Source organism: Schistocerca serialis, chromosome 3 (assembly GCF_023864345.2).
Source record: "Schistocerca serialis cubense isolate TAMUIC-IGC-003099 chromosome 3, iqSchSeri2.2, whole genome shotgun sequence".
NCBI lineage: Eukaryota > Metazoa > Arthropoda > Insecta > Orthoptera > Acrididae > Schistocerca > Schistocerca serialis.
The window spans coordinates 985,875,809-985,889,846 of NC_064640.1; positions in this window are offsets into that span (position 1 = coordinate 985,875,809).

Below are 14,038 nucleotides of genomic sequence, written 5' to 3' on the forward strand. Positions count from 1 at the left end.
ACTAGTGCCGACATTGTGCATGCTCTGTTGCCTGTGTCTATGTGCCTGTGGTTCTGTCAGTGTGATCATGTGATGTATCTGACCCCAGGAATGTGTCAATAAAGTTTCCCCTTCCTGGGACAATGAATTCACGGTGTTCTTATTTCAATTTCCAGGAGTGTATTTCCAGCTCCACTGCCCTCAGCAGAGTGTATTTCCGATACTTCGCTCATTGTCGAATGTCGTTCAATTGTGACCGCAATCCTAACATTTAGTTGTAAGTACATTCATAAAATATATATGAGAGTGGTTTCTTAGAATGATGATTCTATCTATGCGTGCAGTGTAGTTGACCTGTGCGTGAATGATTCACGTTTCCCGTTAACTGTAGGAGTTAGCTTTGGTGATCGAGTGGAAACTTGAGACGGGTGAATATGGAGGTGTGTTTGCGCTGGATCTTTATTCCCTCCCATATAAATTGTTTGGTTGACTGCTTCCGCACATTCCCCGTCTTTATTTAGTTGAGAGAATATCGTTTGTGGTGTGTGCATCTAGCAGATGGAAGATACGTTTGTTGGTTCTCTAGACATTAGAAACAACTTAGTTGAGTTTGTAAATTATAGGGATGATTTGGAATCTATTACATCATCGACAACGGTATTCGCGAGTGGAAAAATCAGTTTCTCCATTTGTTTCGAGTTCTCGCGTAAAGGTCTTCGCAGACGGGATAAGCGCTAAAGTTTCGGGGCTGTAGAGAAATAATTTCCAGTCTATATCTTTCTAATTATACTGCGCAAGCGATCGGTAGTATATTGCTGTGTGCTTGATATCGAGAAGTACCGCGAAAATGGTATGATACTCCAGCAAGCCATGCGAGATTAGATATGTTCTTGTAATCCCAGAGTCAGGAGATGGGTGTAGAAAAGCGAGCAATCTAGCAAGTAGGTCCAGATCAAAAACAGTAACACGTTTGTGCCTAGAGGAAACGAGCCCGAATTTGTAGAACCGTTCTGAGAGTGACTTCGATCTACTGAGTTCTCTCTGGTCACGCGTTGGGGGTTGGCGCCCGCCCGACCTCGAGGTAAATATCTAGTGCCACGAGTATACATACTGTGCTGTCTGTCTTTGTGGTATGTGTACGAATGATGTAAAAGGGCAGATTTTTTATGGCGCAGGATACGAATTGCATGTTTACTAGATCAATCTGGTATGCGGTGATATATTGATGGGTCGGAGATCGGTTTCACATTGTAATATCGAAGCTCCTGTCCTTGGTGGGAGAGCAGCGTAATTGAGTAGGAGCCTTTCCGTATTTGACGATATGTAGGGCACTTTGCAGGGTTCAACTGCCGTTGCAATATGGTGGTCTGTGTAAAATACTTTTTTGCTGCTGAAAGTCTTTTCTGCAGAAAGAAGAAAAAAGGCGGACAGTGCTTCCACACCAGTGGCATCAGTAAATCGGCAGGAAAATTCGATAAGACAAGACATAAGATTCACAAGACATCCTTTGTACCAGGTCATAGGTGAGTCAACAAACTGATTCGAACAAGATGGAGGCAAGCTATGTACAGAAAGTTCTGAGAAAGCAAGTGTTCAAAGACAAGTTGAAGCATACCACCCATCTCTGGCAGGGATTCTGTCATCCGCCACTGTGGCATTAGGATATCTCCAGACCTGTAGCTGTAGGATACTGAAATTCATGAGATTTTTTCTCTTCTGTATGATAGTGCTTTGGATTCTGGTTGCGTAATTGTTCTGAATCGCCCCGTCTGTGCTTAGACAGGGATCTATTTCAAAGATGGAGAATGTTTTTATGATGAAACGTGTTATCGCAAACAAGCACAGGCTTATCGCTGTGTGAACGTTTAACGTTTCTGAGAGGTATATTGACAGCAGAAGGAACATTCCACCATGAAGCGTGAGCCACGCTGGATACGCAGGCATGGCTAGACACAGCTCGCATGTTCCGTTAGGAATGTGAGGAACAAAGGACCCTGTGATATCCTGGTAACGACTTCTGTACTGTCTGTGACAGTGAGTAAAAAATGGTTCAAATGGGTCTAAGCACTATGGGACTTAACATCTGAGGTCATCAGTCCCCTAGACTTAGAACTAATTAAACCTAACTAACCTAAGTACATCGCACACATCTATGCCCAAGGCAGGATTCGAATCTGCGACCATAGCAGCCGTGTGGTTCCACACTGAAACGCCTAGAACCGCTCGACCACAGCGGCTGGACGAGTGTGAGTCGCTAGGCAATTAGGTCTTCCTAAATAAATTGTTCCAAAATAAATAAGTACACTCCTTGCTTACTCTCTCCAGCAGCCCAGCGCTGGCTGAGTCATTTTTGCACCATTTTACCCCTCCGGACTACCATCTTTGATTATGTCACAGGAGTGATGACAGCACCCTCTGGTGGCAGTACTGTGTACTAAGTCAGTTGGACTCTAGATATGGTGGTGGAGACACTGCCTGCAAAATGACTTATGTCCAGCACAGGCAGAGTCCTTTTCCCACCATTTCCCCCACCCTGGACCGTCATCTTGGATTGCCTCACAAAGCAGACTAGAGCGCCCTCTGGTGGTGGTACTGTGTACTATACCCAGACCTCGTGGCGAACAAACTGTTTCCCATCATCTTGGATAATGTTACTTGCGTCATCAGCTGACGTCATGGCGGCCATCTTGGATTATGTCGTGGATCGTGGATGAGAGCGCCATCTAGTGGTCTTACTGTGTACTAGGTCAGTTCGAGTCTGGGCCCCGTGGATGGTGGTAGTGCATCTAATTGTTTAAATAGAATAGAGTATGCAAAACAATAAAGACTTATGTCAAGCACAATTCGAGTCCACTCCCCGCCAATTCCTAGGAAGAGGTGGCGGTCGGGTGACTTATGTTAGTGGAGGTTGCCCAATTGACCTTCTTCCCACCAAAATTCAAACTTCCCTCCAAAACCCGCCATTCTGGATGACATCACAGCCGTCGTCTTGGATGATGTCACACACTGTTGCCAAGTCTACACGCCGCCATCTTGAATGACGTCATCGCCGCCATCTTGTATCCATTTGGCAACAATGGAAAGTGGTACAGAAACAGTTTTGCCCCAATACTTGCATAGTCCGTATCTCCTCATTCTGGGGAACTTTGGTTGTAATCTGAAAGCCACATGGTCTTTGTAAGCTGCTTGTGATCTTGTCCACTTTGTTACACTTTTACCTAGCATGTTCAGCACTGCAGCCTTCCTACTCAATGTATCTGCATTTGTGTGCTTTCTACCCAGTTTATGGATCACCTTTCAATCAAACTGGCTAAGCTTGAGTGCCTATCTTGTTAACCTACTCAACAGGTCTTTCACCTCCTACACCCATTTTAATGATACATGGAGTGTGACAGCCTTAAACGTCCATCCACATAAACAACAAGAAAGTATACCACTCCATATATTACTGACAATGTTAACGTAGTGGAGTAGCTACACTCCTTTTTGTTCAGTTGCCTTGACTCACACAGCACTGGGTGTTACTATCCTTCAATATTCTGGCTCAGTTTTCAACGAAATGCTTCACTGCTGGCGCTCCAGTGCGCGATCATAAACTAATTCTGCCTTCAGTGCTTCAAATGCTATTTGACATTCTGCTGACCACTGGAATTTCATACCCTTTCTCAACTATCAATTCAAAGGTTCTGAGATTGGCACAAAATTCTTTACCAATTTCCAATAATAACTGTATAAATCTAGGAATGACTGCAGTAGTTTTATGGTTTGTGGCATTACGAAATTATGAATTGCCTCTGTTAAGTGAGGATTAGTTTAAACACGTTTCACACCGGTCATATGCCCAAGGTTGTTTACCCGTATTTGCACAAAATGCACTTGTCTATGCTAAGCATCAGATGTGTTGATTGTAGCATGCTGAATATGTCGTCCACATGTCCCACATGCTCTGGTATATTCTTCGAGAATTCGATGATATTGTCCAAATATACCATGCAAGTTTCAGGCTTTAAACCGTGAAAGACCCCATCTACTAAGCTGTGGAAAGCGGCTGACGCGTTTTTCAGCACAAGTGATGTCATTTTATACTGGTATTTTTCCCAAGTGGACCATGGAAACGGTCTATGGTCTATCTTCTGGGACTACCTCTAACTGATGGTATCCACTTCTTAGATTCATTGTTGTAGATTACTTGCACTGTCCTAGATTGTCAAACGTTTTTGTAATGTTAGGGATGGAATGTCCATCAATCTTGGTTTTTGCTTCCATGTAATAGTAATCTCAATAGAATCGGTACTTCTTAAAACCATCTGGTGACTTTTACGGCACGATGACAATATTTGCACACTATGAGATGTCACTGTAATGTATGCTAACTGCTGATCTGTAGACTCCTCCATTACAGGCTGGAGATGATTCACTAAACAGTACGACTTTATGTAAACTGGCACATTATTATTTGTAGGTATACAGTGCTGGGTAACAGGTGTTACTTTGTTTGTGGCTCTAGTCATCATATGACCTATCAGTATAGTCTTCATCTTATACTTCTAATGTGGAAATCATTAAGCCCTCTAACAGACTAACCATGTCTATGCTAAAGTTATCTAACCTTACAGGAACCATAAATCCACCAATAACATTACTTATGCACTTACCTCTGTAACCAAAGCCACTAAGGCATTATTGGGTGCTGGCGCTCAGCCCATAAGTAATGCAGTTTGAATCCTGCTTGTGGATGAAATTTACACTGCCATTAGATTGCTGGCAAGGGGAGGAGAGGTGGCAGCATAAAGTTACTGAACACCAGTCTGTACACCAATGTCTCGGATTAAATTCCAAAACTCTCCTCAATCTCCTATGAAGTGGGGGCATTGTGAGGAACAGGCTATGTGCCAGCACTGGGTTTCTCCCTCCCCCTTCCTTTCATCCTTAACACCACAAACCCAACATCACCCACTACAAACCCAATACTACACTTTAAAAACACTAATCACAGTCATTCATACGACAATAATACACACTTCATAACAGGTCAGAGGAGGGCAACAGCAAACCACCTCCACTAGGACCTTGCCATGACCGACAGTGCAGAATTCCTGTATTTACTCCCCTATGCTCATCCACCCTGAGTACGTGACTATCTACATATCACTTATGTGCAATTAGCTTCTGTGCACATACCGAAGCATTCTGCCTAATTCTCCATTTTCCCTTAGTGGCTCCACCACATACAACGCTTCACGTGGTAAATCGGTACCAATGGAAACCGACACTAACTTCCCGTACCTGCTGATATTTATTATGGGAACCAATCTTTACCATACGTGTTTGCAGTTTAGTTGGAAACAGCTTCAGAGGGTGTGCCACATGACATTGCCTCGCTTACAGCTGTATCCCCCAATGGAAACAAAGTTCCACTGAGTTCTACTGTATACTGCAAAAAATGTATTTTGGCATGTTCTTTGGGAAAATTTTTTCCAAGAATTGCTGAACACCCATTGCTGATGTATGGTAACACTTCCATATGCTCATTAAAATTCTTAGTACCGATCCTAAAACAGAGCAAAATCGTACCTAACGAATCTACATTATTATCACCCACTCTACACAATTTGTAACGTGGGGTCCTAGTATCCTTCTGCCTATAAGGTCCAGACTGATGACTGACACGTGTGCACCTGTATCCACCAGAAATTTGTGTTGCTTGCTTCTCAGAAAGCCTGTCAAGTAGCATTCCGTTCGTGCATCTATTTGTGCAATGTGATGTCCTATTGGACTCGCCTTCCGACTTACGATGGTGAAGAGCGGTCATCAATGGCCAGGCGTAACTGCATGCCGCAAGGAAGTGCGCGCCTCATCAAGGAAATGAGACATTGCCCTGCAGGTTAGTGAGTCAGGGCCACGTGTTCTGTTGGTGGCAGTTGGGGGACTAGAGGGTGTGGCCCTTGATGGCTGCTTCTGGTGATGTTGTTTTTCTTCCCTTTGTTTCCCACGCTCCTGTGCTCGGTGTCCATCTTGGCCACACTTTTGCATTCAGACTGCCCCAGGATTTTACATCTTTATCCTGTCTGACATCTCGGTGGTAATACCACGTAGAAAAACATCCAAAGCCCTATTCTCGGCTTCCTGCAACAAGGCTCTATCTGCTTCTGTGTTGTGCGTCAACTAGTATGTTTCAGGATCATATCTGAAAAGGTTTCCACTGATTCCATATGCTTATGCGTTCAGTTGTTCAATTTTTCACGGAAAGACCTTGCACTATTTTGCTTACGATAAACTGTAGCTATCTGCTGGAATGTTTCTGCCTAACTGAGAACTTTGTGGTACAACACGTATGTCCTTGCTTCGCCTGCCAATCGTAAACTAGACACATGGAGCATAAGCTCATCTGATCAAACATTCAGTGTAGCGGTAGCCTTAACATCGTCAATGAACGCAGCTACTTCTATTGACTTGCCAGAGAAAGGCGTTACGAAGGTAGCTGCCAATGGATCAATGGACTGAGAGGATTGGGGAGGGTACACACCTACTGCCTCGGATTCCTCTGACCCTGGCTGCAAAGTAGAACATCTAAAACGTCCACCAGCCTACAAAGCTCCTCTTTTTCCTACTGGTGATGGGAATTCAAACTGGCAACAGTCGCACCCATAGCAGCAGGATGTCTGTCTGGCATTTTGAGTACTCCAATATCGCCGTTTACAACAACAACAAGTAAAAAAAAGAAACTGAACCTCCAGCACGTAAAAAATAATTATATACTAATCCATCATTTCCCTATGAGATGCATATCAGACCTATACCAAACGCCCAAATAGTCTAAAAGTTCTGGCACAGGGTCAGTATGCATAAATTCAAGCCTTGACAGGTTACAAAACGTACACCGAAATGGTGTTAAATATATTTCCCTTGCACACCCTCTAAACAATGACAAATCCACAGGCTCTAGTGGTTTACAAAATAATGCCTTAAGGGTGCTACTGATGTCTCTGGCACTTGACATTGCCCAAGCTTATACACTAAAAAGGCTATCAGCAAAGAAACCTTCACTCACCACACCACATTGTGCTGTTCCTTCTAGAGGACGGCCACTGTTGTAGACGTAGCTCCACTGTCACTGAAGTCCTGAGGTGACAGCCAATTCTGGCACCAGGGTTACCACCTGGAGAACTGTGGTCGCGTTGTAAGCAGGGCCTGGGCACGGAGTTTGGCTGAATGGTCCTGTTTACGCCCAGTGGCGTTGGTGACACAATGGTGCCTACGATAACATTTATTTCTGGGGTTGAGGTTACAGAGGTACAGAGAGTCTTCAGGGCGGTCGTCAGTGGCCAGGAATAACCACATGCTGCGAGCAAGTGCTGGCACCTCATCAAGGAAATGTGACATCGCCCTGCAGAGCAATGATTCATGGCCACGTGTTGTGGGGGGGAGAGGGTGTCGCCTGCCAAGACGTACAGTGCCCTCCCATCTCATCATTCTCGAAGACAGCTTTTCGCATGCTTAGGTGATGACAGCTGTCCAGGAAGTCGGTTGTTGTGAAGAGTAGCCCCTGGTGGTCCACTATGGATCGACCAACACTGCAGGGGATGTTCACGAGTCCGCCAGGAGGCTGCATGAAGACATAATCCCTGGTTGGTGTGGAGATGACAGTTTGCAGATCTTCTGCAATAACCCATGGTGGAGGTGAGCTGGCTGCTCACCAGTCTTCTCCTCAATTTTGATGTTCCAGTAGACATCAATGGCAGACCACGGCTATGGCATGCGTCAGCTTGACTGCATAATGGTGTTGAAGTCAGCATGCAGTTATCAGGCAGACCACTATCGATCAGCTTATAATGGTTTCACTGAAACTCAATGTACCGTCATTGTCTCTGGTGCTAGCGACACAGACAGAATGGCAGCACAGCTGAAATTGTCTTTAACTCTGAAAACCTCATTATTAAAGGGCCAATCCTGCACCTATGATGCGTTGGCTCTGGGTGTATCGTTGCATTTGCCCTCTTTTATCATTTGCTCCTTGCTCCATTGTGGTAAGTCAATTACTATTTTTGGTCAACGAGTACAGATATTTCAGCCTTTTCAGCCTACAACTGACTTTGCAACGTCGCTCTGGCTGTGAAGTTATCAAGTGTTACTTCACATTGTGTTACTGTGAGATTTTTGTTTCTACTTTCGTCGCTCAGAGGTTGTGTGGCAACGCTCACATGGTGCCCTGATGTTCGATACATCGGCAGTACATCTTGTTGACATTCCAATTGGCACCCTGGTCCAAAGCTAGCCTTCTCTGCTCTGAGCTCGCCTCATATAACTATAAAAAATTTAAACATGAGCAATAACCTTATCCTGCTGTGTAACAGAAGGGAAACAGATTAACATGGAATATATACACATTCTTCCAAACCGGGGAAACAGACAAAGAAAACGGAGGGGGCCAGGCAAGACCAAAAAGACTTAGAAGAAATACAGATTGAACTAGAGGCCTTATACAACAGACACAGAGTCAGACTAAAAGTGAAAAAATTCAAAGGTATTCAAGAACATAAAACAGATAGAAAAAGCAACTGCAGTCAGACGGTCAGATGACAGGAAAAGAGCTCATTCTGAGAAAACGAAAGAGTTTTCAGGGAGACTGTAGGAAAAGAGAAATAAATAGTTAACCTTATATGGTCCATAGTTGGCCTGAAACGAAGTGAAAGGAAAGCAAGATGCAGTTTACAGAACTTTGGTTTTCTATCTTGGAACCCATTGTCAGAGTTTTCATATGAAATGGTGGTCTTGTGGCCTCAGAGTTTGCACTCTCTGTAGGTGATGTGCATAAAGTAACTCCTCGTGCAAAACTGATCGCCTTCAGTAGCATCTATTCTGTGCACACATGTTTCAAGATCATCTTCTATTCGGATTAACACGCCACACTTTTTGGTTCTGAATGCACAGTGAGCATGTAAACATGAGCCTATAACAACAGTGTCTCCTTCCAAGTGTGAAGTGCCTATTAAGAGGTTTCGCCTGATTTCATGCAGCCCACACAATGTAACAGTCATGCCATTCCTTCTTGATTACGATACTCGGCAGGTGCAACAAAAACTCTCCTGCAATGTTTTCGATGGGAAGTGTTTGATCGCGCACCATAAAGCCCATTCTTGGCTCACTCTGACTTTCCTCTCTTTGCTCAAATGAACCACTGCCTATGAGGACAGCATTTTGGCGCAGACAATGAGCTGCGATGTTACATGTGTTAACGGAATCAGATATGTTTCCATGCAGTACAAACCAATACATCATCGAGTCACTACTAGATTGGTGGAGCGTCCATATTACCTATGGAGTGCTGTTCCCAAAATATCAAAACAACCTGTTATTGAAACTTCCTGGCAGATTAAAACTGTGTGCCCGACCGAGACTGGAACTCGGGACCTTTGCCTTTCGCGGGCAAATGCTCTACCATCTGAGCGACCGAAGCACAACTCACGCCCGGTCCTCACAGCTTTACTTCTGCCAGTATCTCGTCTCCTACCTTCCAAACTTTACAGAAGCTCTCCTGCGAACCTTGCAGAACTAGCACTCCTGAAAATATCATTCTGGAAACATCCCCCAGGCAGTGGCTAAGCCATGTCTCCGCCGTATCCTTTCTTTCAGGAGTGCTAGTTCTGCAAGGTTCGCAGGAGAGCTTCTGTAAAGTTTGGAAGGTAGGAGACGAGATACTGGCAGAAGTAAAGCTGTGAGGACCGGCTGTGAGTCGTGCTTCGGTAGCTCAGATGGTAGAGCACTTGCCCGCGAAAGGCAAAGGTCCCGAGTTCGAGTCTCAGTCGGGCACACAGTTTTAATCTGCCAGGAAGTTTCATATCAGTGCACACTCCGCTGCAGAGTGAAAATCTCATTCTGGAAACATCCCCCAGGCTGTGGCTAAGCCATGTCTCCGCAGTATCCTTTCTTTCAGGAGTGCTAGTTCTGCAAGGTTCGCAGGAGAGCTTCTGTAAAGTTTGGAAGGTAGGAGACGAGATACTGGCTGAAGTAAAGCTGTGAGGACCGGGCGTGAGTTGTGCTTCAGTAGCTCAGATGGTAGAGCACTTGCCCGCGAAAGGCAAAGGTCCCGAGTTCGAGTCTCGGTCGGGCACACAGTTTTAATCTGCCAGGAAGTTTCATATCAGCGCACACTCCGCTGCAGAGTGAAAATCTCATTCTGGAACCTGTTATTGGATGGTATGGAGCTGTCTAGTAAAACCCATTTTTTTCGAAAGAAATTTAAAGATAACAGCCATCGTATAATAAGGGTTGACCTATCTCTAGGTATTTCTTGCCTCGATATAGAATGTTGATGTATGATGTCACACTAAACTGTTTCTCGACATACACATCAATGTTGAATAGCTTTACATAGAGAAGTCTCAAAATTACCTGTTATGAATATCGATAACTGTACTGTGCAGCTTTCATACACTGGCAGTGTTACTGGATTACCATGCATTGTGTGGAGGACTACCCAAGAACATCAAAAATATACAACAATGAGCATATTTGACCTATCTTTTTTCCCCATGACTGGCTCTACATTCAGGAAATTCAAAATAGTAGCACTCCCCACCACCGCTCCATCCATTCAACCTTCCCATCCCAGACCAAAAGGTTTCAGCTTGATAGCCCTCTCCACCACCACCACCCCCAGACAGATGTGGACGATTGTGATTAATATACAGCAACTGGCTGGCCTATATAACCTCATCAGTCCATCCAACTAGTTAATTGACAAAGTAATGGTGGTGTTCACCAATATGTGTCATTTGACCACCAATGGGTTGGAGTGTGTTAATGTTGAGATAGCATCTGACATTGAATTCAAGATTATAGTAGAAGCTGAAAATGTACAGCAAGCTATGAAGAAGAGACACTTTCAAACTGAGCAGAAGCAACTGATCAATAATCTGATATATATTGGGGCTGATGTGGAGTGAAAAAGAATGACTGTGCTTTAAAGCTATAATATATATGGCCAATGTTGTCCTATGTCAAAACATTGTTTGTTTGTGTGTGTGTGTGTGTGTGTGTGTGTGTGAGAGAGAGAGAGAGAGAGAGAGAAAGAGAGAGATGAAAATGTAATAAATTGATATATTACAAGTTGCAATATGTGTTTAATTTCATGATGCATGTTATCATATTTCTGTGGCAAAAGATGTGACTTAACAGATTGTCTTTATTCAAAAACATGTGTATCACGATGTTTTTTATAACATGACTACCGAATAGTAAATTTCTATTCCTGTATCTCAGGTCTAAAGCGTCATGTAAACTAGCATGTACTGCCATATGCCACAGTAGTAGTACTGCATTTTATTATCAGATTACTTAGAATAAGATTTAGAAAATGCGCTACATGGGTATTTCTTCTACTTAAAATCTTGAATAGAGATTTAAGTCTGTTTGACACAGTGACTCTTTTTCCTAATACTTGCACAATAACATTGCTTGTGGGAACCAGCCCTAATTTGGTAATATCTATATTTGACTGTACTGTGGTGATTGGTTTTCTAGACTGAGGAAAATATTTCTCCTGCTTTAATAAATCGTCCCATATTGCTAGCATTTAATTCATTTAGAAAGTTCCCCCAGAATGAAACACGAACAATCAAGCCATACTTATGAATTGTAGCTTTAAAAGTATAGTCCCTCGAAATTGTATCCAATGCTCCTTCACTGATTTTTTCCCCCAAATTGCTTCTTGCTGCCACAGTATTTCTCCTGAGTAGGAGAAATGCTTGTTTCGTCATTACACTATGTCTCTAGAATGTCCCCTCTATTAAAGTATGTATACGGGGTGTCAGGTCCCTCTTGCATATCTAGTGCTCCCAGCTTCTGCTGCAAATTCCGATTATTTCCACTTTATAATGTGTTTTTGCTAAGTGTATCTATAAATCAGAGTAGGTGGCGAATTATAACTGCTATGCATGATAATGGAATTTTATATATTTTTCTTCCATGCAATGCACGCAGATACAACTTGTCGGAGTGTGCAAGCTGCCTCTGTTAACCCTGTTATCATATGATACAGTTGATTTTAACAACACTGCTCTGCAGGGCACAAAACGTTATTTTTAACACTATGGAAGACCGCCCACGCCGAAAAACGATGGTACTGTTCGGCAATTCCACGATTTTTCAATTTTTTTCACTAAAATCATGATTCTTTAATGCTTATCAGTGTAGGCAAGTAATTGAACTGGTGAGTTACTTATGGTTTGTGTGATAATAGAGTCAGATATTTTTCCATGCAATGCGTCCTTATACAGTATCAAGTCGCTACTACTCATTGCATAATGCACGGTGTTGCTAGTGCATTATTGTCACATTGCAATGCACTTTTTAACTTTTTAACAGATGATATAAACCATGATTTTTTTTACCAGTAGCACTCTGTGACGAGTAAAATGGTCTCTTTTTAATACTGCAGGAGGCCTTCCAAATCGACAAACAGTGGTACTGTCTGTCAATTCCACATTTCAGCAATAAAATCATGATTCCTTATTGTGGGCCACTATTTTTCGAAGGAAGTGTTAAGATTACAATGTAATCAGGTTAAGAACTGATCTACCTAGATATTATCGGTCCCTACATAGAATGTCAACATGTGGTATTTCACTTTGACAAAAAACAGGCATATCCTTTGGGTGTACAGTATTTTTTTGCTAACTCCGCCATATGATCTCTAATGCAACTATACTATACAGAATACTCGAAACATGTAGTTATCTTCTATGTACAAAGTATCATATAAATTAATGTGCATGTATTAAACACCCTCAGAATCATCATTTCTTCTGCAAGTATGTCAACATATGATCACTGTTCTTTTTTAAATAGTCATCCTGTATTACCATTTTGTATATGGATTTTTTCCATATTTTAAATCTTTTCCGTATTTTTACTTATTCTGTACATAAATGTACAACAATATTTGTGCACTTGCTGATCCTACCAAATTTCTTTAGCATTCAACTTCCGCTCCTCTCCCCAAGCCCATGTTATCCTACTACTCTTCCTTCTCGTCTTTTTCCTGCTATGACATTCTAGTGCTCCACCACAGTAAAATTTTCGTCCCCCTTAATTAGCCAAATAACATCTTTCCCCATCATACAGTCTTTCAGTCACTTTGAATAACATCGCTTATATATAGCACACATCTTAATCACATCCAGTCTACTGTTGTGTTATGTATGGAGAGCATTAGTGAGTTTCTAAGATCGAGTGATTTTACTACTCTGTTTGTACTCTTTGGTCATATGTTAAGCCTTGTGGTTCTGTAGGCGCCCCGGTGGTCCTGGTCGCCTACGGTGGACTGGAAGCCGAGCGGTGACCTCTCCAGTTGACAGGATGCTAGGAAATGTCTGTGGATGCGTCAGAAACGCCAAAGAAACATTATTAATTCATGACACCTTTATTCCTGCCGAGTACAGTGTGGCCCACATAACACAGGCTGGCTGAGCTTGGCGATATCAACGACCTTCCCCGAGCCCTCGCTGACTCGGAGCGATGACACCAGCTCCGGGCCGCACCAGTCTTGCTAGCGCAGCATTGCATGCTGTGACGTAGTGGTGGAATGCCCTTACTTCGGCCGCGCATGGCTGGCGGCGCCCGGCTGGCCGGCCGGCTCGGCGGTGGACAACAGGCCGCTGCACCTAGGAGGCTCCGGGTTGGAGTCCCGGCGCTTTCGGCACGAGAAGCGTTCTCGTAGTGTGGAGTGTACTCTATCCCACCCCCGTCTTTACCCAGCTCCTTCTGGTGGCTCGACCGCGGTGGATGGGCGGAACAGGCTGCAATCCCCCAGCGTCGTCAGCTCACCCGGTTGTGACGGCTGATGCACAGGGCCTAGGCCCTACACGATCTCGACGACAGCTCACTGATGTGCTCAGCACTGGCGGCGAGCGAGTCTGCCGCGATGTCTGTTAATCCTGGGTGGATGATTGACAGCGGCAGCAGAGAGGATCAGAGCTGGTTCTGTCCCCTCACGTCTGCTGCTGGATGGGCCGCCCTTACTGCAACATCTCCTTGATATAGATTAATATGTCGATCA